This window comes from Nicotiana tabacum, chromosome 11, assembly GCF_000715075.1.
Source record: "Nicotiana tabacum cultivar K326 chromosome 11, ASM71507v2, whole genome shotgun sequence".
Lineage (NCBI taxonomy): Eukaryota > Viridiplantae > Streptophyta > Magnoliopsida > Solanales > Solanaceae > Nicotiana > Nicotiana tabacum.
In genome coordinates, this window is record NC_134090.1 from 87018175 (window position 1) to 87043883 (window position 25709).

Here is a 25709-nt window from a genome sequence, read left to right on the forward strand (position 1 = left end):
TTCCTTGTCACGTCCTTATTTTATGGAGAGATTTGAGCCTTCAGCTTGCCGATTGAAGATGCCGGATATTATTTGATCTTCACTTGATATATTTCCTTGTTTGATAGTCTTGACCTCTTTCGATTGAGACTGAGAGTACACAACACATTTAGTTTCCTTTTTGATGGCTTCTTGTCCTTTGATTCAACATCATCTCATTTGGTTTAGACATCATCAACTCCTTTTATTTAACATCTTTTCCTTTGGTTTAGAAATCATCTGTGATGACCCGTCCAGTCATCTCATGAGTTACCGCTCCGTTTTCTCCATTTCTGCTTCATTATGCTTTGTTTATCCGTGTTATATGGTATCAGGTTGATCAGATAAAATCCAGAATGATTTTGGTAAAGTTTGAGACACTTAGTCTCTTTTAAGGAAGTTTAAGTTGGAAAAGTCAACTAGATGTTGACTTATGTGTTAGAGGGCTCGGATGTGAGTTCCGATGGTTTGTTTAGCTTCGGGATGTGATTTGGGACTTAGGAGTGTGATCATAATGAGTTTTAGAGGTTCGGATTAGATTAAGGCTTGAATTGGCGAAGTTGATATTTTGGCGATCTCCGGTTGGTTGGTTAGATTTTGATATAGGTGTCGGAATAGAATTTTGAGAGTTGCAGTAGCTCCGTTGTGTTATTTGGGATGTGTGTGCAAAGGTTTAGGTCATTCGGACGTGGTTTGGTTGGGTGTTTTATCAAAAGCGGAATTTGGAGGAATTTTGAAACTTAGGCTTGAATCCGATATGTTTTGGTTGATTTGATGTTGTTTGAGGTGTTTTGAAGATTGTTACAAGTTTGAATAAGGTTTTGGGATATGAAGGTACCTTTGGTTGAGGTCCCGGGGGCCTCGAGTGAGTTTTGGGTGGTAAATCGGACCATGTTGGTCAAGGCTGGATTTTGTCCGTAACATTCGCGAGAAAGGATTCGCATTCGCAAAGGGGTGGCAAGTGATGCATCGCATTCGCGAGAAGGGCAGTGTGTTCGCGTAGAGGAATTGGGTCAGCTAGGTTTGTGGTCAAGTTGTTCATCGCATTTGCGAGAAAGGGAGTGCGTTCGCGAAGAGTAAGTCTGAGGAACCATCGCGTTCGCGATGGACTTTTCGTGTTTGCGTAAGAGGATTTTGGTCAAATTCATTTTTGTGCTTCGCGAACGCGAAGCGTTGACCGTGTTCGCGGAGAAGGAATTAATGCCTGGGCAGAAAGTTTTTAAGGTCATCTTGTTCGCAAATGTGGGGTTTATTTCCTCCATAGTTGGTCATTTTTGGAGCTTTTTGAAGGATATTGAAGAGGGATTCAAGGGGAAACATGTGGACATAAGAATTTTGGACTAAAAACTCGATTCTATTGTGAATTCTACCTAATAACTCATGGAATCTAAGCCTAAAATTGAAGAATTAGAGCTTGAGATTAAGAGACTTAAAATGAGGATTTGATGGGTTATTTGGACTCCGATTTCAGTGTTCTTGGTATGTATGAACTCGTGGGGAGATAAGAAATCCGTTGATGTAAAAATTTTCGAATTTCAAGATGTGGGCCCGGGGGTCGGGTTTTGGTAATTTCGGGATTTGTGTCGTATTTTGAATATTTTCGCTTGGGCTTCGTCCCCTTAGCATATTTTGACGTCCTCGTTATGATTTTGGATAGATTCAACGCGAGTGGAGGCCGATTTGAGGGGAAAAGGCATCACGAGCTAGGGATTTGACTGGTTCGTGGTGAGTAATGATTGTAAATGATGTTCTGAGGGTTTGAAACCCCAGATTGCACATCGTAGTGCTGTATTGAGGTGAGGCACATGCTTGATGACGAGCATGGGGTCGTGCACTGTTGGGCATTGTGACTTACTCCATCCCAGATGACTATTTTACCGCGTATTTGACTGAAATTTTTTTGCTATCATCCTGATTTGGGCTAAATGCCATATTTGGGCTTCGTGCCAACTATTTGAACCCTTCGGAGATATTTACTCACTATTTTGACTTTATACTTTAATTCAGTCATGTTATATTTCACTATTTTTCATACTCATCCATGTTTACTCTATTTTAACACTTACATGATCTTTAAACTGATGTTTTGGCCTGAAAAACATGTTTTACTACTGCCCGAGTGGCTTGTAAGGATTTCATACTGAGTAAGGCCGAGGGCCTATGCTGTGAGGAAATATTTGATACTGATTATGAGGCCGAGAGCCTAAGATATGTACGCTACAAGGTGGCTTGATTGATATAAGACCGAGGGCCTAGTGATGATGCCACGAGGTGGCTTGATATTATGCTTCGGCCGTAAGGGGCCCCTCCAGGAGTCTGTACACCCCCAGTGAGAGTTGGTACCCATTGTGATGTGAGATTGAGCCCGAGGGGTTGGTATTGTTCTATGTGATTGCCCGAGGGGCTGGTCCCGTGTGTAGATATTGCCCGAGGGGCGAATTTGTTGATATTGTGCCCGAGGGGCGTGCCTTTATGTGTTTACTTTTCATAATTGACTATCAATTACTTGCTTAATCATTAAAAAAGGCTTTTCAGGAAACTACGTTTGAGCTAAAGAATTTTACTTATATTTCGCTGGTTTACTATTTTAATTGTTTTACTGCTTCATTATAGAATGCTTTGTGCCTTACGTGATTTCTTGCTTTCAGTCTTTATTTACATTTGTTACTCACTGAGTTAGAGTACTCACTTTACTCATTGCACCCCTGTGTGCAGATTCAGGCATTGCTGATCCTGCCAGTGCGAGTTGAGAGCTCTCGGCAGACATTTAGTGTTCACGAGGTAGCTGCTTGATGTCCGCAGTCCTGTGTTTCTCCCTCCTTATCATTCCTATCTCTTATCAGACATTTTGTAATAGTTTGTATACTTTTCAGACTTGTATTAGGATCTATAGATGCTCATGACTAGTGACACCCCGATATCGGGCTGTGTTGGGTTATTCTTCCGCTTATTTATGATATTATCTGCTACTTTGGATTATTTTATCATGTTTTGACTGTTTCTTAATGCTTAACTGTTAATAAATTGGAAAATGGGAAGCGTTGGCTGGCCTTGTCTTCACAAGAGGCTCCATCACGACCGGGTCCGGGTTTAGGGTCGTGGCAAGTTGGTATCAGAACCTAGGTTACATAGGTCTCACGAGTCATGAGCAGGTTTAGTAGAGTCTTGCGGATCGGTACGGAGATGTCTGTATTTATCCTTGAGAGGCTACATATCCTTTAGTAAAAACTTCATATTCTTGGAATTCTTGTCGTGCGAACTTGTTGATCTGAGTACTAAATTTCTGTTATTCTATTCTCTCACAGATGGTGAGGACATTTGCTATCAGTCAGGATGGACGACCACCAGTGCCACCAGGATCTATAGATGCTCATGACTAGTGACACCCTGGTATCGGGCTGTGTTGGGTTATTCTTTTGCTTATTTATGATATTATCTGCTACTTTGGATTATTTTATCATGTTTTGATTGTTTCTTAATGCTTAACTGTTAATAAATTGGAAAATGGGAAGCGTCGGCTGGCCTTGTCTTCACGAGAGGCGCCATCATGACCGGGTCTGGGTTTAGGGTCGTGACAAGTTGGTATAAGAACCTAGGTTACATAGGTCTTACGAGTCATGAGCAGGTTTAGTAGAGTCTTGCGGATCGGTACGGAGACGTCTGTATTTATCCTTGAGAGGCTACATATCCTTTAGTAAAAACTTCATATTCTTGGAATTCTTGTCGTGCGAACTTGTTGATCTGAGTAACAAATTTCATTTATTCTATTCTCTCACATATGGTGAGGACATGTGCCATCAGTCAGGATGGACGACCACCAGTGCCACCAGCCATGGCCACCAGAAGCCGAGGACGTGGTCGTGGTAGGGGTAGAGCAGCTAGGGCAACACCTACAGATCTACTAACTGCCCCAGTTCAGGATCAGGTCTCAGTTATGGACACTCCAGCAGCACCAGCCCAGGCACCAGCTGTGCCCATTGTGATTTCAGGTCTTCAGGAGGCATTGGCTCAGATCTTATCAGTTTGCACTGGCCTAGCTCAGGCAGTTTCAGCCACTACAGCCGCAACTACTTCTCAGGTCGGTGGAGGCAATCAGACTCCCGCCGCTCGCACACCTGAGCAGGTCGTGCAGGGACTTCAAACACTGGGGGGCACATCCATCTGAGCCGGTTGCAGATACTCAGGACTATGTAGTTCCTGCTATGCCGGAGGATGAGCAGCGTAGGTTAGAGAGTTTTGGTAGACTGTATCCTCCGACCTTCAGTAGTGTAGAGGGCGAGGATGCCCAGCGTTTCTTAGGTAAGTGCTAAAGAATGCTTCATACAACGGGTATTCTGGAGACTAGTGGGGTCGCTTTCACTACTTGTTGATGGCCTCACTTATCAGCTTCATATTCTCATGACCAGGGAGAGGATTATTGGTGCTACTTTCTAGGAGGTTATGAATATTTCCCACAATATTGAGTCTGTTCGTTGCTAGGAGCGCGAGGAGAGGGAGGCCAAAAGGCTTCGAGGATCTGGTAGTTACAGTGGTACTCCTTCGATGGGTCAGTTTTAGCATGGCAGAGGCCTTCCATTCAGGCATGCTCAGCCAGCTCGTATAGGTTATCGTGGGGCGTCATTGGGTCATGATTCTCACAGTTCTCATCAGGTCCAGTCATCACTTAGTTCCCTTCCAGCTCAGAGTTTGTCCCGTGCTCCATCAATTCATGGCTCTTTTATGCCGAGCGCATCTGCTAGTCACTCTGGTGTGAGGGGTTCCCTTCAGTCCCCTTCTCCAGCACTTGGGAGTTGTTACGAGTGTGGTGATATTGGTCATATGTGGAGGCAGTGCCCTCATCGTCTTGTAAGTTCATCTCAGTAGAGAGGTCAGTCATCGGCTTCAGCGCCAGTTACTTCACCACCACCCACCCACCCAGCTAGGGGTGGAGGTCAGTCAGCTAGGGGTCACCCCAGAGGGGGAAGTCGATTAGGTGGTGGTCAGGACCGTTTCTATGCACTTCGAGGAAAACCCGATGCTATTGCTTCAGATGCTGTTATTACAGGTATTGTTTCAGTATGCCACAGAGATGCCTCTGTATTATTTGATCCCGGTTCTAATTTTTATTATGTGTCATTATACTTTGCTCGTTATTTGGGTATGCCCCATAAGTTTCTTACTTCACCTGTTCTTGTATCTACCCCGGTGGGTAATACTATTATTGTAGACCGTGTGTACCGATCATGTTTGGTGATTATTGGGGGCCTGGAAACCCGAGTGGATCTGTTATTATTGAGCATGGTGGATTTTGATGTCATTTTGGGCATGGATTGGTTATATCCATGTCGTGCTATTTTGGACTGTCATGCTAAGATAGTCACATTGGCTATACCAGGTGTGCCACAACTCGAGTGGCAAGGTGTGACTGATTATGTTCCTAGTAGAGTGATCTCATTCTTGAAAGCCCAATGTATGGTTGGGAAGGGTTGTCTTTCTATCTGGCCTTCGTGAGGGATGTCGGTGCTGAGACTCCCAATATTGATTCTATTCTAGTTGTGAGGGATTTTCCCAATGTGTTTCCTGCAGACCTGCCGGGCATGCCACCGGACAAGGATATTGATTTTGGTACAGACCTGGTGCCAGGCACTTAGCCTATCTCTATTCCGCCATCTCGTATGGCACCAACGGTGTTGAAGGAGTTAAGGGAGCAACTTCAGGAATGCCTTGATAAGGGGTTCATTCGGCCTAGTATGTCACCTTGTGCTGCGCCGGTTCTATTTGTGAAGAAGAAAGATGGCACAATAAGGATGTGCATTGATTATAGGTAGTTGAACAAAGTAACAGTTAAGAACAAGTATCCTTTGCCTCACATTGATGATTTATTCGACCAGCTTCAGGGAGCTAGAGTGTTCTCTAAGATTGATCTCCATTCAGGTTATCACCAGTAGAAGATCAGGGACTCAATTATTCTTAAGACAGCTTTCAGGTCCCGATATGGTCATTATTAGTTCTTGGTGATGTCTTTTGGGCTAACTAATGCCCCAGCAGCGTTCATGCATTTGATGAATAGTGTGTTCCGACCTTATCTTGACTCGTTAGTCATAGTCTTCATTGATGATATTCTGGTGTATTCGCATAGTTAGGAGGAGCACGCAGAGTATTTGAGAGTTGTGTTGCAAAGATTGAGGGAGGAGAAACTTTATGCAAAATTCTCCAAGTGTGAATTTTGGCTCAGTTCAGTGGCTTTCTTAGTGCACGTGGTGTCCAGCGAGGGTAATCAGGTTGATCCGAAGAAGATAGAGGCGGTTCAGAGTTGGCGCGGACCGTCCTCAGCCACAGATATTCACAGCTTTCTTGGTTTGGCAAGCTATTATCGCCGGTTAGTTTAGGGATTCTCATCTATCGCATCGCCCTTGACCAAGTTGACTCAGAAGGGTGCTTCGTTTGTATGGTCGGACGAGTGTGAGGAGAGCTTTCAGAAGCTCAAGATAGCTTTGACCACAGCTCCAGTGTTGGTCTTGCCATCCGCTTCAGGTTCATATACCGTGTATTGTAATGCTTTGAGAGTTGGGATTGGTTGTGTGTTGATGCAGGAGGGCAAAGTTATTGCTTATGCTTCTCGTCAGTTGAAGCCCCATGAGAAGAACTACCCCGTTCATGATTTGTAGTTGGCTGTCATAGTTCACGTATTGAAGATTTGGAGGCATTACTTGTATGGCATATCTTGTAAGGTGTTCACTGATCACCCAGTCTTCAGCATTTGTTCAAGCAAAAGGATCTTAATTTGAGACAACGGAGATGGTTGAAGTTGCTTACGGATTATGATATCACTATATTGTACCATCCGGGAAAGGCCAATGTGGTGGATGATGCTTTGAGCTGAATGGCAGTGAGTACGGGGAGTTTGGCATATGTTTCAGTTGGGGAGAGACCTCTTGTAGTTGATGTTCAGGCCTTGGCCAATTGGTTCGTGAGGTTAGATATTTTGGGGCCCAGTTGGGTATTGACTTGTGTGGTTTCTCGGTCTTCCTTATATGATCACATCAGAGAGCACCTGTATGATGATCCACACTTGCTTGTTCTTAAGAACAGGGTTTAGCATGACGATGCTAGAGATGTGACCATTGGAGATGATGAGGTGTTGAGGATGCAGGGCCGAATTTGTGTGCCGAATGTGGATGGGCTTCGGGAGTTGATTCTAGAGGAGTCCTATAGCTCGCGGTATTCCATTCATCCAGGTGCCACGAAGATGTATCAGGATTTGAGGAAGCACTATTGGTGGAGAAGAATGAAGAAAGATATTGTGGGATTTGTAGCTTGGTGTCTCAATTGTCAGCAGGTAAAATATAAGCATCAGAGACCAGGTGACTTGCTTCAGCGGATAGATATTCCCAAGTGGAAGTGGGAGAGGATCACTATGGAGTTTGTTGTGGGACTTCCAGGGACTTTGAGAAAGTTCGATGTTATTTGGGTGATTGTGGATTGGCTGACCAAGTCCGCGCTCTTCATTCCTGTGTGTCTACCTATTCCTCAGAGCAGTTGGCAAAGATCTATATCCGGGATATTGTTCGTTTGCATGGTGTCCTAGTTTCCATCATCTCAGATAGGGGCACTTAGTTTACTTCGCAGTTTTGGAGGTCTGTGCAGCGAGAGTTGGGTACTTAGGTTGAGTTGAGCACAGCTTTTCACCCTCAAACGGACGGGCAATCCGAGCGCACTATTCAGATAATGGAGGACATGTTGAGTACTTGTGTCATTGATTTTGGAGTGTCATGGGATCAGTTTCTACCGTTTGCGGAGTTTGCTTATAACAACAGCTACCAGTCGAGTATTCAGATGGCTCCATATGAGGCTTTGCATGGGAGGCGGGGTAGATCTCCAGTTGGTTGGTTCGATCCCGGTGAGGCTAGGCTATTGGGGACAGACTTGGTGCAAGATGCCTTAGAAAAGGTGAAGGTGATTCAGGAGAGGCTTCGTACAGCGCAGTCAAGGCAAAAGAGCTATGCTGATTGGGAGGTTCGAGATGTGTCCTACATGGTTGGTGAAAAGGTTCTGTTGAAGGTTTCTCCCATGAAGGGTGTTATGAGATTCGGGAAGAAAGGAAAGTTGAGTCCTCGGTTCATTGGGCCTTTCGAGGTGCTTCGAAGGATTGGGGAGGTGGCTTATGAGCTTGCCTTGCCACCCAGCTTATCGAGTGTGCATCCGGTATTTCATGTTTCTATGCTCCGGAAGTATATTGGAGATCCGTCTCATGTTTTTGATTTCAGCATGGTTCAGTTGGATGATGATTTGACTTATAATGTGGAGCCAGTAGCTATTTTGGGTCATTAGGTTCGAAAGTCGAGGTCAAAGGATATAGCTTTAGTGAAAGTGAACTGGAGAGGTCGGCCCGTGGAGGAGGCTACCTAGGAGACCGAGCAGGAGATGCAGAGCAGATATCCTCACCTATTTGAGGCTTCAGGTATACTTTTTGACTCATTCGAGGACGAACATTTGTTTACGTTGGGGAGGATGTGACGACCCGGCCAGTCGTCTCATGAGTACCACTCTGTTTTCCCTATTTTTGCTTCATTATGCTTTGTTTATCCGTGTTATATGGTATCGGGTTGATCGTATCGAATCCAGAATGCTTTTGGTAAAGTTTGAGACACTTAGTCTCTTTTAAGGAAGTTTAAGTTGGAAAAGTCAACTGGATGTTGGGTTATGTGTTAGAGGGCTCCAATGTGAGTTCCGGTGGTTTGGTTAGCTTCGGGAGGTGATTTGAGACTTAGGAGCGTGATCGGAATAAGTTTTGAAGGTTCGGAGTAGATTTAGGCTTGAATTGGCGAAGTTGATATTTTGGCGATCTCCGGTTGGTAGGTGAGATTTTGATATATGGGTCGGAATGGAATTCCGAGAGTTGCATCAGCTTCGTTGTGTCATTTGGGATGTGTGTAAACAAAACTTCAGGTCATTCAGACGTGGTTTGGTTGAGTTTTTGATTAAAAGCGGAATTTGGAAACTTAGGCTTGAATCCGATGTGTTTTGGTTGATTTGATATTGTTTGAGGTGTTTTGAAGATTGGTACAAGTTTGAATAAGGTTTTGGGATATGATGGTACCTTTGCTTGAGGTTTCGGGGGCCTCGGGTGAGTTTCGGGTGGTCAATATGAACATTTCATGAAGTTTGGAATTGCAGAAATTTGTTGTTTAGTATTGCAGACAATAGACATTCGCGTTCGCGAGAGGGGAGCCGCGATCGCGAAGGGTTAGCTGGTCAAGGCTTGATTTTTGCCTTCGCGTTCGCGAGAAAGGCTTCGTGTTTGCAAAGGGATGGGAAGTGATGCATCGCGTTCGCGAGAAGGGCAGTGCGTTCGCGTAGAGGAATTGGGTCAGTTGGGTTTGTGGTCGAGTTGTTCATCGCATTCGCCAGAGAGGGAGTGCGTTCGCGAAGAGTAAGTCTGAGGAACCATCGCGTTCGCGATGGCCTTGTCGCGTTCATGTAAGAGGATTTTGGTCAAAGTCATTTTTGTGCTTCGCGAACGCGAGGCGTTGACCGCGTTCGCGAAGAAGGAACTAATGCCTGGGCAGAAAGTTTTTAAGGTCGTCTTGTCCGGGAATATGGGGTTTATTTCCTCCATAGTTGGTCGTTTTTGGAGATTTTTGAAGGATATTGAAGAGGGATTCAAGGGGAAACATTTGGAGGTAAGAATTTTGGACTTAAAACTCGATTCTATTGTGAAATCTACCTAATAAATCATGGAATAAGCCTAAAATTGAATAATTAGGCCTTGAGATTAAGAGACTTAAAATGAGGATTTGAGGGGCCATTTGGACTCCGATTTTAGTATTCTTGGTATGTATGAACTCGTGGGGAGATAAGAAATCCGTTGATGTGATTTTTTTTGAATTTCGAGACATGGTCCCGGGGGTCGAGTTTTGGTAATTTCAGGATTTGTGTCGTATTTTGATTATTTTTGCTTGGGCTTCGTTCCCTTAGCATATTTTGATGTCCTCGTTCTGATTTTGGATAGATTCGACGCAAGTGGAGGCCGATTCAAGGGGCAAAGGTGTCGCGAGCTATGGATTTGACCGGTTCGAGGTGAGTAATAATTGTAAATGATGTTCAGAGGGTTTGAAACCCCAGATTGCACATCGTGGTGCTATATTGAGGTGAGGCACACGCTTGATGACGAGCGTAGGGTCGTACATTGTTGGGGATTGTGACTTAGTCCATCCCGGATGACTATTTTATCGCGTATTTGACTGAAATTTATTTGCTATCATCTTGATTTGGGCTGAACGCCATATTTGGGCTTCGTACCAACTATTTGAACCCTTCGGGGATTTTTACTGGTATTTCCTCACTGTTTTGACTTTATACTTGAACTCAGTCATGTTATATTTCACTATTTTTTGTACTCAGCCATGTTTACTCTGTTTTAACACTTATATGATCTTTTAACTGATATTTTGGGCTGAGAAACATGTTTTACTACTGCCCGAGTGGCTTGTGAGGATTTCTAACTGAGTAAAGCCGAGGGCCTATATTGTGAGGAAACATTTGATACTGATTATAAGGCTAAGGGCCTGAGATATGTACGTCGCGAGGTGGCTTGATTGATATGAGGCTGAGGGCTTAGTGATGATGCCACGAGGTGGCTTGATATTGCGCTTGGGTCGTAAGGGGCCCCTCCAGGAGTTTGTACAACCCCAGTGAGCGCAAGTACCCATTATGATGTGAGATTGAGCCCGAAGGGCTGGTATTATTCTATGTGATTGCCCGAGGGGCTGGTACTGTTCTGAGATGTTGCCCGAAGGGCGAATTTGTTGATATTGTGCCCGAATGGCGAGCCTTTATGTGTTTACTTTTCATAATTGACTGTCAATTACCTGCTTAATCATTGAAAAAGACTTTTCATGAAACTACGTTTGAGTTAAAGAATTTTACCTATCTTTCACTGGTTTACAATTTTAATTATTTTACTGCTTCATTATAGAATGCTTTGTGCCTTATTGTTACTCACTAAGTTGTAGTACTCACTTTACTCCCTGCACCCCTGTGTGCAGATTCAAGCGTTGCTGATCCTGCCAGTGCGAGTTGAGAGCTCTCGGCAGACATTCGGAGTTCACGAGGTAGCTACTTGACGTCCGCAGTCCCGTGTTTCTCCCTCCTTATCATTCCTATCTCTTATCAGACATTTGTAATAATTTGTAGACTTTTCAGACTTGTATTAGGATCTATAGATGCTCATGACTAGTGACACCCCGGTATCAGGCTGTGTTGGGTTGTTCTTCCACGTATTTATGATATTATCTGCTACTTTGGATTATTTTATCATGTTTCGATCGTTTCTTAATGCTTAACTATTAATAAATTGAAAAATGAGAAGTGTCAGCTGGCCTTGTCTTCACAAGAGGCGTCATCACGACTGTGTCCGGGTTTAGGGTCGTGACATCATCAGCTTCTTTCCTTTTGACAAGTTTCTTTCCTTTTGTTGATACCTTGATTTCTCCAATCAATGTAAATAGGTTGTCATCATTGAAACTTAGAGATAACACTTTGACGCCATGCTCTTCTTCAGCATCATCAAGAGTCGCCTCCCGAACATGTCACGGATATCGGCCGTTGTGGACTGGCGTGGCCTCATTCCCCTCATTGCAGGTATCGCTGATAGAATCTTCGTGCTGATTTACTTGAGCCTCAATGTTGTGTGTACGGTTAACACCATCATCTGCCATTATTAATAATTTTGCTAAGAATAAAGATTAAACAAGTTAGTAATAGATGCAGGATCAATTTAATTATACAACTGTCTATGTCCCATAGTGGGCGCCAAACTATTTACCCACAAACGGTACAGTTGAATTTATACGTGGTTTATAGACAAGTGAATTAATTGGATCCTAAAATAATAGATGAATTAGACAAAATGTAAGATTTAGTCTTGAAATTGAAATGAAACGGCCGATATCTTAATTTCGGGTGCAGAGCTACCAGAGGCAGTAAGAACAATATAAATAAGCAAGAAAGTAAAATGTTATTAAGCTTTTGATATAATATAGTGTATGCTTGTCAGAAAGTTCGTATCGCCTACAATGATAATAGATCTCACTATTTATAGTTACATCTAGGGAAATAGGTCCTAGGATCAAGCCCCTCTTAAATGACAATTATGAGGGCCATTGAAGAATGTGTAATGGTGGACAATGAATGCCATATTTTATGTAACAGACCATGCACTTAATGCTATAAAATATTTTATATTGAATGCTACTGGGTGACAATCATTTATTTTTTCTTTATGAATATCATTTTCTCCGATGACAAACAAGACCATTACTTCTGGGCTCGATTGTCTTCTATTTTCAGCTTCACGTATCGTATTCTTGTGTGATTATTAAATATGAACATATTTTACTCAGACATGTTTGTTGCGATTAGTGTGTATTTACTATTGTTGCCCTATGGTTTAGGGGACAACACACGATTCATCTGATACTTTATGAGTTCCTAAAATCAAGAAAAATCTCCGAGCCACGCGTTCCAATTTGCAAGGACCAGAGAAGTTGATTAATCAAGTGTTCCTATCACTTCTAACTTCTAAGATAGTGGCTCACCAAACAAATTAGGTCAATCACATTTTTTTTGTTTTAATAATATTGCAGAGTAGTTGCTTGAATAATCGGAGTTCAGTTACTAGATAGTTGCTTAACAATATGCTTTTATATCATAGAAATTCATTAAATATTTTATTTTGTAATTAATGTTGTTGAATTCAATACCCCAAATTTTGACAGTGCCTATAATATGTGACAGAAATCTTTTTTACTTAACTAGTTAAATATTGTTACGTCAGATAAAAGTAAAAATAGCAAGGGCTAGCTAATTTTCGGATTGGTAATTGAAAAATAACTACTATTTTGCTGCAATACAGAAAGTTCCATCATAATATACTGGAGATTGCTGCACCTGTGTATTTGAACCCTTCAGAGATATTTACTCACTATTTTGACTATATACTTTAATTCAGTCATGTTATATTTCACTGTTTTTCATACCCAGCCATGTTTACTCTATTTTAACACTTACATGATCTTTAAACGGATGTTTTGGCCTGAAAAACATGTTTTACTACTGCCCGAGTGGCTTGTAAGGATTTCATACTGAGTAAGGCCGAGGGCCTATGCTGTGAGGAAATATTTGATACTGATTATGAGGCCGAGAGCCTAAGATATGTACGCCACGAGGTGGCTTGATTGATATAAGGCCGAGGGCCTAGTGATGATGCCACGAGGTGGCTTGATATTGCGCTTGGGCCGTAAGGGGCCCCTCCAGGAGTCTGTACACCCCCAGTGAGTGCGGGTACCCATTGTGATGTGAGATTGAGCCCGAGGGGTTGGTATTGTTCTATGTGATTGCCCGAGGGGCTGGTCCCGTGTGTAGATATTGCCCGAGGGGCGAATTTGTTGATACTGTGCCCGAGGGGCGTGCCTTTATGTGTTTACTTTTCATAATTGACTGTCAATTACTTGCTTAATCATTAAAAAAGGCTTTTCACGAAACTACGTTTGAGCTAAAGAATTTTACTTATATTTCACTGGTTTACTATTTTAATTGTTTTACTGCTTCATTATAGAATGCTTTGTGCCTTACGTGATTTCTTGCTTTCAGTCTTTATTTACATTTGTTACTCACTGAGTTAGAGTACTCACTTTACTCATTGCACCCCTGTGTGCAGATTCAGGCATTGCTGATCCTACCAATGCGAGTTGAGAGCTCTCGGCAGACATTTAGTGTTCACGAGGTAGCTGCTTGATGTCCGCAGTCCTGTGTTTCTCCCTCCTTATCATTCCTATCTCTTATCAGACATTTTGTAATAGTTTGTATACTTTTCAGACTTGTATTAGGATCTATAGATGCTCATGACTAGTGACACCCCGATATCGGGCTGTGTTGGGTTATTCTTCCGCTTATTTATGATATTATCTGCTACTTTGTATTATTTTATCATGTTTTGACTGTTTCTTAATGCTTAACTGTTAATAAATTGGAAAATGGGAAGCGTTGGCTGGCCTTGTCTTCACAAGAGGCTCCATCACGACCGGGTCCGGGTTTAGGGTCGTGGCAAGTTGGTATCAGAACCTAGGTTACATAGGTCTCACGAGTCATGAGCAGGTTTAGTAGAGTCTTGCGGATCGGTACGGAGATGTCTGTATTTATCCTTGAGAGGCTACATATCCTTTAGTAAAAACTTCATATTCTTGGAATTCTTGTCGTGCGAACTTGTTGATCTGAGTACTAAATTTCTGTTATTCTATTCTCTCACAGATGGTGAGGACATTTGCTATCAGTCAGGATGGACGACCACCAGTGCCACCAGGATCTATAGATACTCATGACTAGTGACACCCCGGTATCGGGCTGTGTTGGGTTATTCTTCTGCTTATTTATGATATTATCTGCTACTTTGGATTATTTTATCATGTTTTGATTGTTTCTTAATGCTTAACTGTTAATAAATTGGAAAATGGGAAGCGTCGGCTGGCCTTGTCTTCACGAGAGGCGCCATCATGACCGGGTCTGGGTTTAGGGTCATGACAAGTTGGTATAAGAACCTAGGTTACATAGGTCTTACGAGTCATGAGCAGGTTTAGTAGAGTCTTACGGATCGGTACGGAGACGTCTGTATTTATCCTTGAGAGGCTACATATCCTTTAGTAAAAACTTCATATTCTTGGAATTCTTGTCGTGCAAACTTGTTGATCTGAGTAACAAATTTCTTTTATTCTATTCTCTCACATATGGTGAGGACATGTGCTATCAGTCAGGATGGACGACCACCAGTGCCACCAGCTATGGCCACCAAAGGCCGAGGACATGGTCGTGGTAGGGGTAGAGCAGCTAGGGCAGCACCTACAGATCTACTAACTGCCCCAGTTCAGGATCAGGTCTCAGTTATGGACGCTCCAGCAGCACCAGCTGTGCCCATTGTGATTTCATGTCTTCAGGAGGCATTGGCTCAGATCTTATCAGTTTTCACTGGCCTAGCTCAGGCGGTTTCAGCCACTACAGCCGCAACTACTTCTCAGGTCGGTGGAGGCAATCAGACTCCCGCCGCTCGCACACCTGAGCAGGTCGTGCAGGGACTTCAAACACTGGGGGGCACATCCATCTGAGCCGGTTGCAGATACTCAGGACTATGTAGTTCCTGCTATGCCGGAGGATGAGCAGCGTAGGTTAGAGAGTTTTGGTAGACTGTAGCCTCCGACCTTCAGTAGTGTAGAGGGCGAGGATGCCCAGCGTTTCTTAGATAAGTGCTAAAGAATGCTTCATACAACGGGTATTCTGGAGACTAGTGGGGTCGCTTTCACTACTTGTTGATGGCCTCACTTATCAGCTTCATATTCTCATGACCAGGGAGAGGATTATTGGTGCTACTTTCGAGGAGGTTATGAATATTTCCCACAATATTGAGTCTGTTCGTTGCTAGGAGCGCGAGGAGAGGGAGGCGAAAAGGCTTTGAGGATCTAGTAGTTACAGTGGTACTCCTTCGATGGGTCAGTTTTAGCATGGCAGAGGCCTTCCATTCAGGCATGCTCAGCCAGCTCGTATAGGTTATCGTTGGGCGTCATTGGGTCATGGTTCTCACAGTTCTCATCAGGGCCAGTCATCACTTAGTTCCCTTCCAGCTCAGAGTTTGTCCCGTGCTCCATCAATTCATGGCTCTTTTATGCCGAGCGCATCTGCTAGTCACTCCGGTGTGAGGGGTTCCCTTCAGTCCCCTTCTCCAGCACATGGGAGTTGTTACGAGTGTGGTGATATTGGTCATATGTGGAGGCAGTGCCCTCATCGTCTTGTAAGTTCATCTCAGTAGAGGGGTCAGTCATCGGCTTCAGCGCCAGTTACTTCACCACCACCCACCCACCCAGCTAGGGGTGGAGGTCAGTCAGCTAGGGGTCACCCCAGAGGGGGAAGTCGATTAGGTGGTGGTCAAGACCGTTTCTATGCACTTCCAGGAAAACCCGATGCTATTGCTTCAGATGCTGTTATTACAGGTATTGTTTCAGTCTGCCACAGAGATGCCTCTGTATTATTTGATCCCGGTTCTAATTTTTCTTATGTGTCATTATACTTTGCTCATTATTTGGGTATGCCCCATAAGTTTCTTACTTCACCTGTTCATGTATCTACCCCGGTGGGTAATACTATTATTGTAGACCGTGTGTACCGATCATGTTTGGTGATTATGGGGGGCCTGGAAACCCGAGTGGATCTGTTATTATTGAGCATGGTGGATTTTGATGTCATTTTGGGCATGGATTGGTTATATCCATGTCGTGCTATTTTGGACTGTCATGCTAAGATAGTCACATTGGCTATACCAGGTGTGCCACAACTCGAGTGGCAAGGTGTGACTGATTATGTTCCTAGTAGAGTGATCTCATTCTTGAAATCCCAATGTATGGTTGGGAAGGGTTGTCTTTCTATATGGCCTTCGTGAGGGATGTCGGTGCTGAGACTCCCAGTATTGATTCTATTCCAGTTGTGAGGGATTTTCCCAATGTGTTTCCTGCAGACTTGCTGGGCATGCCACCGGACAAGGATATTGATTTTGGTACAGACCTGGTGCCAGGAACTTAGCCTATCTCTATTCCGCCATCTCGTATGGCACCAACGGTGTTGAAGGAGTTAAGGGAGCAACTTCAGGAATGCCTTGATAAGGGGTTCATTCGGCCTAGTATGTCACCTTGTGCTGCGCCGGTTCTATTTGTGAAGAATAAAGATGGCACAATAAGGATGTGCATTGATTATAGGTAGTTGAACAAAGTAACAGTTAAGAACAAGTATCCTTTGCCTCACATTGATGATTTATTCGACCAGCTTCAGGGAGCTAGAGTGTTCTCTAAGATTGATCTCCATTCAGGTTATCACCAGTAGAAGATCAGGGACTCAATTATTCTTAAGACAGCTTTCAGGTCCCGATATGGTCATTATTAGTTCTTGGTGATGTCTTTTGGGCTAACTAATGCCCCAGCAGAGTTCATGCATTTGATGAATAGTGTGTTCCGACCTTATCTTGACTCGTTTGTCATAGTCTTCATTGATGATATTCTGGTGTATTCGCATAGTTAAGAGGAGCACGTAGAGTATTTGAGAGTTGTGTTGCAAAGATTGAGGGAGGAGAAACTTTATGCAAAATTCTCCAAGTGTGAGTTTTGGCTCAGTTCAGTGGCTTTCTTAGTGCACGTGGTGTCCAGCGAGGGTATTCAGGTTGATCCGAAGAAGATAGAGGCGGTTCAGAGTTGGCGCGGACCGTCCTCAGCCACAGATATTCACAGCTTTCTTGGTTTGGCAAGCTATTATCGCCGGTTAGTTTAGGGATTCTCATCTATCGCATCGCCCTTGACCAAGTTGACTCAGAAGGGTGCTTCGTTTGTATGGTCGGACGAGTGTGAGGAGAGCTTTCAGAAGCTCAAGATAGCTTTGACCACAGCTCCAGTGTTGGTCTTGCCATCCGCTTCAGGTTCATATACCGTGTATTGTAATGCTTTGAGAGTTGGGATTGGTTGTGTGTTGATGCAGGAGGGCAAAGTTATTGCTTATGCTTCTCGTCAGTTGAAGCCCCATGAGAAGAACTACCCCGTTCATGATTTGTAGTTGGCTGTCATAGTTCACGTATTGAAGATTTGGAGGCATTACTTGTATGGCATATCTTGTAAGGTGTTCACTGATCACCGCAGTCTTCAGCATTTGTTCAAGCAAAAGGATCTTAATTTGAGACAACGGAGATGGTTGAAGTTGCTTACGGATTATGATATCACTATATTGTACCATCCGGGAAAGGCCAATGTGGTGGATGATGCTTTGAGCTGAATGGCAGAGAGTACGGGGAGTTTGGCATATGTTTCAGTTGGGGAGATACCTCTTGTAGTTGATGTTCAGGACTTGGCCAATTGGTTCGTGAGGTTAGATATTTCGGGGCCCAGTTGGGTATTGACTTGTGTGGTTTCTCGGTCTTCCTTATATGATCACATCAGAGAGCACCTGTATGATGATCAACACTTGCTTGTCCTTAAGGACAGGGTTTAGCATGACGATTCTAGAGATGTGACCATTGGAGATGATGAGGTGTTGAGGATGCAGGGCCGAATTTGTGTGCCGAATGTGGATGGGCTTCGGGAGTTGATTCTAGAGGAGTCCCATAGCTCACGGTATTCCATTCATCCAGGTGCCACGAAGATGTATCAGGATTTGAGGAAGCACTATTGGTGGAGAAGAATGAAGAAAGATATTGTGGGATTTGTAGCTTGGTGTCTCAATTGTCAGCAGGTAAAATATAAGCATCAGAGACCAGGTGACTTGCTTCAGCGGATAGATATTCCCAAGTGGAAGTGGGAGAGGATCACTATGGAGTTTGTTGTGGGACTTCCAGGGACTTTGAGAAAGTTCGATGTTATTTGGGTGATTGTGGATTGGCTGACCAAGTCCGCGCACTTCATTCCTGTGTGTCTACCTATTCTTCAGAGCAGTTGGCAAAGATCTATATCCGGGATATTGTTCGTTTGCATGGTGTCCTAGTTTCCATCATCTCAGATAGGGGCACTTAGTTTACTTCGCAGTTTTGGAGGTCTGTGCAGCGAGAGTTGGGTACTTAGGTTGAGTTGAGCACAGCTTTTCACCCTCAAACGGACGGGCAATCAGAGCGCACTATTCAGATATTGGAGGACATGTTGAGTGCTTGTGAAATTGATTTTGGAGGGTCATGGGATCAGTTTCTACCGTTTGCGGAGTTTTCTTATAACAACAGCTACCAGTCGAGTATTCAGATGGCTCCATATGAGGCTTTGTATGGGAGGCGGGGTAGATCTCCAGTTGGTTGGTTCGATCCCGGTGAGGCTAGGCTATTGGGGACAGACTTGGTGCAAGATGCCTTAGAAAAGGTGAAGGTGATTCAGGAGAGGCTTCGTACAGCGCAGTCAAGGCAAAAGAGCTATGCTGATTGGGAGGTTCGAGATGTGTCCTACATGGTTGGTGAAAAAGTTATGTTGAAGGTTTCTCCCATGAAGGGTGTTATGAGATTCGGGAATAAAGGAAAGTTGAGTCCTCGGTTCATTGGGCCTTTCGAGGTGCTTCAAAGGATTGGGGAGGTGGCTTATGAGCTTGCCTTGCCACCCAGCTTATCGAGTGTGCATCCGGTATTTCATGTTTCTATGCTCCGGAAGTATATTGGAGATCCGTCTCATGTTTTTGATTTCAGCACGGTTCAGTTGGATGATGATTTGACTTATAATGTGGAGCCAGTAGCTATTTTGGGTCATTAGGTTCGAAAGTCGAGGTCAAAGGATATAGCTTTAGTGAAAGTGAAGTGGAGAGGTCGGCCCGTGGAGGAGGCTACCTAGGAGACCGAGCGGGAGATGCAGAGCAGATATCCTCACCTATTTGAGGCTTCAGGTATACTTTTTGACTCATTCGAGGACGAACATTTGTTTACGTTGGGGAGGATGTGACGACCCGGCCAGTCGTCTCATGAGTACCACTCTGTTTTCCCTATTTTTGCTTCATTATGCTTTGTTTATCCGTGTTATATGGTATCGGGTTGATCGTATCGAATCCGGAATGCTTTTGGTAAAGTTTGAGACACTTAGTCTCTTTTAAGGAAGTTTAAGTTGGAAAAGTCAACTGGATGTTGGCTTATGTGTTAGAGGGCTCCAATGTGAGTTCCGGTGGTTTGGTTAGCTTCGGGAGGTGATTTGGGACTTAGGAGTGTGATCGGAATAAGTTTTGAAGGTTCGGAGTAGATTTAGGCTTGAATTGGCGAAGTTGATATTTTGGCGATCTCCGGTTGGTAGGTGAGATTTTGATATATGGGTCGGAATGGAATTCCGAGAGTTGCATCAGCTTCGTTGTGTCATTTGGGATGTGTGTAAACAAAACTTCAGGTCATTCAGACGTGGTTTGGTTGAGTTTTTGATTAAAAGCGGAATTTGGAAACTTAGGCTTGAATCCGATGTGTTTTGGTTGATTTGATATTGTTTGAGGTGTTTAGAAGATTGGTACAAGTTTGAATAAGGTTTTGGGATATGATGGTACCTTTTCTTGAGGTTTCGGGGGCCTCGGGTGAGTTTCGGGTGGTCAATATGAACATTTCATGAAGTTTGGAATTGCAGAAATTTGTTGTTTAGTGTTGCAGACAATAGACATTCGCGTTCGCGAGAGGGGAGCCGCGATCGCGAAGGGTTAGCTGGTCAAGGCTTGATTTTTGCCTTCGCGTTCGCGAGAAAGGCTTCGTGTTTGCGAAGGGATGGGAAGTGATGCATCGCGTTCGCGAGAAGGGCAGTGCGTTCGCGTAGAGGAATTGGGTCAGTTGGGTTTGTGGTCGAGTTGTTCATCGCATTCGCCAGAGAGGGAGTGCGTTCGCGAAGAGTAAGTCTGAGGAACCATCGCGTTCGCGATGGCCTTGTCGCGTTCATGTAAGAGGATTTTGGTCAAAGTCATTTTTGTGCTTCGCGAACGCGAGGCGTTGACCGCGTTCGCGAAGAAGGAACTAATGCCTGGGCAGAAAGTTTTTAAGGTCGTCTTGTCCGGGAATGTGGGGTTTATTTCCTCCATAGTTGGTCGTTTTTGGAGATTTTTGAAGGATATTGAAGAGGGATTCAAGGGGAAACATTTGGAGGTAAGAATTTTGGACTTAAAACTCGATTGTATTGTGAAATCTACCTAATAAATCATGGAATAAGCCTAAAATTGAATAATTAGGCCTTGAGATTAAGAGACTTAAAATGAGGATTTGAGGGGCCATTTGGACTCCGATTTTAGTATTCTTGGTATGTATGAACTCGTGGGGAGATAAGAAATCCGTTGATGTGATTTTTTTTGAATTTCGAGACATGGTCCCGGGGGTCAAGTTTTGGTAATTTCAGGATTTGTGTCGTATTTTGATTATTTTCGCTTGGGCTTCGTTCCCTTAGCATATTTTGATGTCCTCGTTCTGATTTTGGATAGATTCGACGCAAGTGGAGGCCGATTCAAGGGGCAAAGGTGTCGCGAGCTATGGATTTGACCGGTTCGAGGTGAGTAATAATTGTAAATGATGTTCTGAGGGTTTGAAACCCCAGATTGCACATCGTGGTGCTATATTGAGGTGAGGCACACGCTTGATGACGAGCGTAGGGTCGTACATTGTTGGGGATTGTGACTTAGTCCATCCCGGATGACTATTTTATCGCGTATTTGACTGAAATTTATTTGCTATCATCTTGATTTGGGCTGAACGCCATATTTGGGTTTCGTACCAACTATTTGAACCCTTCGGGGATTTTTACTGGTATTTCCTCACTGTTTTGACTTTATACTTGAACTCAGTCATGTTATATTTCACTATTTTTTGTACTCAGCCATGTTTACTCTGTTTTAACACTTATATGATCTTTTAACTGATATTTTGGGCTGAGAAACATGTTTTACTACTGCCCGAGTGGCTTGTGAGGATTTCTAACTGAGTAAAGCCGAGGGCCTATATTGTGAGGAAACATTTGATACTGATTATGAGGCCAAGGGCCTGAGATATGTACGTCGCGAGGTGGCTTGATTGATATGAGGCTGAGGGCTTAGTGATGATGCCACGAGGTGGCTTGATATTGCGCTTGGGTCGTAAGGGGCCCCTCCAGGAGTTTGTACAACCCCAGTGAGCGCAAGTACCCATTATGATGTGAGATTGAGCCCGAAGGGCTGGTATTGTTCTATGTGATTGCCCGAGGGGCTGGTACTGTTCTGAGATGTTGCCCGAAGGGCGGATTTGTTGATATTGTGCCCGAATAGAGAGCCTTTATGTTTTTACTTTTCATAATTGACTGTCAATTACCTGCTTAATCATTGAAAAAGGCTTTTCATGAAACTACGTTTGAGTTAAAGAATTTTACCTATCTTTCACTGGTTTACAATTTTAATTGTTTTACTGCTTCATTATGGAATGCTTTGTGCCTTATTGTTACTCACTAAGTTGTAGTACTCACTTTACTCCCTGCACCCCTGTGTGCAGATTCAAGCGTTGTTGATCCTGCCAGTGCGAGTTGAGAGCTCCCGACAGACATTCGGAGTTCACGAGGTAGCTACTTGACGTCCGCAGTCCCGTGTTTCTCCCTCCTTATCATTCCTATCTCTTATCAGACATTTGTAATAATTTGTAGACTTTTCAGACTTGTATTAGGATCTATAGATGCTCATGACTAGTGACACCCCGGTATCAGGCTGTGTTGGGTTGTTCTTCTACGTATTTATGATATTATCTGCTACTTTGGATTATTTTATCATGTTTCGATCGTTTCTTAATGCTTAACTATTAATAAATTGAAAAATGAGAAGTGTCAGCTGGCCTTGTCTTCACAAGAGGCGTCATCACGACTGTGTCCGGGTTTAGGGTCGTGACATCATCAGCTTCTTTCCTTTTGACAAGTTTCTTTCCTTTTGTTGATACCTTGATTTCTCCAATCAATGTAAATAGGTTGTCATCATTGAAACTTAGAGATAACACTTTGACGCCATGCTCTTCTTCAGCATCATCAAGAGTCGCCTCCCGAACATGTCACGGATATCGGCCGTTGTGGACTGGCGTGGCCTCATTCCCCTCATTGCAGGTATCGCTGATAGAATCTTCGTGCTGATTTACTTGAGCCTCAATGTTGTGTGTACTGTTAACACCATCATCTGCCATTATTAATAATTTTGCTAAGAATAAAGATTAAACAAGTTAGTAATAGATGCAGGATCAATTTAATTATACAACTGTCTATGTCCCACAGTGGGCGCCAAACTATTTACCCACAAACGGTACAGTTGAATTTATATGTGGTTTATAGACAAGTGATTTAATTGGATCCTAAAATAATAGATGAATTAGACAAAATGTAAGATTTAGTCTTGAAATTGAAATGAAACGGCCGATATCTTAATTTCGGGTGCAGAGCTACCAGAGGCAGTAAGAACGATATAAATAAGCAAGAAAGTAAAATGTTAATAAGCTTTTGATATAATATAGTGCATGCTTGTCAGAAAGTTCGTATCGCCTACAATGATAATAGATCTCACTATTTATAGTTACATCTAGGGAAATAGGTCCTAGGATCAAGCCCCTCTTAAATGACAATTATGAGGGCCATTGAAGAATGTGTAATGGTGGACAATGAATGCCATATTTTATGTAACAGACCATGCACTTAATGCTATAAAATATTTTATATTGAATGCTACTGGGTGACAATCATTTATTTTTTCTTTATGAATATCATTTTCTCCGATGACAAACAAGACCATTACTTCTGGGCTCGATTGTCTTCTATTTTCAGCTTCACGTATCGTATTCTTGTGTGATTATTAAATATGAACATATTTTACTCAGACATGTTTGTTGCGATTAGTGTGTATTTACTATTGTTGCCCTATGGTTTAGGGGACAACACACGATTCATCTGATACTTTATGAGTTCCTAAAATCAAGAAAAATCTCCGAGCCACGCGTTCCAATTTGCAAGGACCAGAGAAGTTGATTAATCAAGTGTTCCTATCACTTCTAACTTCTAAGATAGTGGCTCACCAAACAAATTAGGTCAATCACATTTTTTTTGTTTTAATAATATTGCAGAGTAGTTGCTTGAATAATCGGAGTTCAGTTACTAGATAGTTGCTTAACAATATGCTTTTATATCATAGAAATATCATTAAATATTTTATTTTGTAATTAATGTTGTTGAATTCAATACCCCAAATTTTGACAGTGCCTATAATATGTGACAGAAATCTTTTTTACTTAACTAATTAAATATTGTTACGTCAGATAAAAGTAAAAATAGCAAGGGCTAGCTAATTTTCGGATTGGTAATTGAAAAATAACTACTATTTTGCTGCAATACAGAAAGTTCCATCATAATATACTGGAGATTGCTGCACCTGTGTATGAACTTCCAGCATATTATGGTGGAACTCCAACACGCGGAAAGTTCCAGCATAATATACTGGAGATTGGTGCATCTGTGTATGAACTTCCAACATATTATACTGGACCGGAATATTATGCTGGAACTCCAGTATATTATGATGGAATATCTACTGGAGTTCCAGCATATTATACTGAAATTCAAGTATATTATGCTGGAATATTTTCCGGATTTTGAACAGTATTTTCGTTCAAATTTATCTATACATAAAAAATAGCTGAATTTCAATTATTTTTTAAACTGTGACTATTTTTTAATAATCACTTATAAATTTGGTTATTTTTGAATTTCGTTTCACCGACCGTAATGAACTCCCACCTACAACGTTAACCAAAAGGAAAATGCCTTTTTTTAGTTAAAATTTCACAAGGTAAGCTCATTTAATTTATTAACAGCTAAAGAAACCAAATATATCATGGGAAACTTTTGTATCCAACTTGCGGACCAATTAACTAACTACATCACACACGACTGAATACAAACTCTTCTCCCACCTCTCATGTCAGTTACCCCAATTCGTCCCTTACCTTCTTATATAAAGGAAACATGTCAACATAATTCTGAAACTTCATCAGTACTCTGTTCCTCTCTCTAGCTATCACAAACTAAATACACCTTAATATGGCTGTCTTTCCTGTCTCGGTAAAGACCAGGAAAGCATATTAGCCATATCAGATGTTGCATCTTGGTAATGTGCTATTGTAATATAATGTTTATTTCTATTGAGCTCAGTACAAGTGAATTATGCAATATTGAAAGGATACCAGTTACTACACAGGCCTTGTGATGAAATATACGTGGTTGGAGAAGGTGAAACTCTGCATACAATCAGCGACAAGTGCGGTGATCCCTTCATAGTTGAGCAGAATCCACATATCCATGATCCTGATGATGTTTTCCCTGGTCTTATCTTCAAGATCACTCCTAAGCATATTATTCAGTCATAGACTTTCTTAGTCCTTATATGAAGTGTGGACGGTATTTTCCTGAAATGAATTGCTTATATTTTATCCTTTTCTTTTTGTTCAAATTTTCACTTTTGTAAATAGAAAGATGAAAAACAAAGCTCTAATCATTAGGATCGGCGGTGTTTGGTTACAGACTTACAGTACAGAGATTTATTGGTTCTTGCCGATAGGGCAAATCTGTTTTGCTTTTCCTGATTTTCTGTTTATTGCACAAGAGAAAAATTTCGTCACTATGGATCAATGTAAATAATGTGTTTCCCCATATTTTTTCTGATTTTCTTGTTTAGGGTCATTATTGAAGATGATCATCCCGCAGTCCACTCCCAAAATCGTTAAAACTTCAAAATACACGAGTTTTGATGAGTCGCCACAAAAAAGCTTATTTCTTGTAGTGATATAATTCTCTAATTTGATGTGGACGTAGAATTTTACTCCTCTACTCCGATTGCTATGTCATTCGCATTGCACATCAACTCAAATGACTGCTTCCAATCCATAGCAATGATAATTGGTGCAGTCACTAACCTTCTCAGCTTCTCAGTTGCTTTCAAACAGGCATCATCAAATTTGAAGGGGACATCTTTCTCAAGAAATCTGCACGAAGGAGAAGAAATTCTTTAATAAAATGACGATAAAAACCTGCATGGCTCAAGAAACTGCGAATGTCTTTGACGGATGTCGGTGGGGGCAATTTTTCAATCGCCTCCACCTTCGCTTTGTCCACCTGCAAACCGCTTTTAGACACCTTGTGCCCCAGGACTATACCTTTACG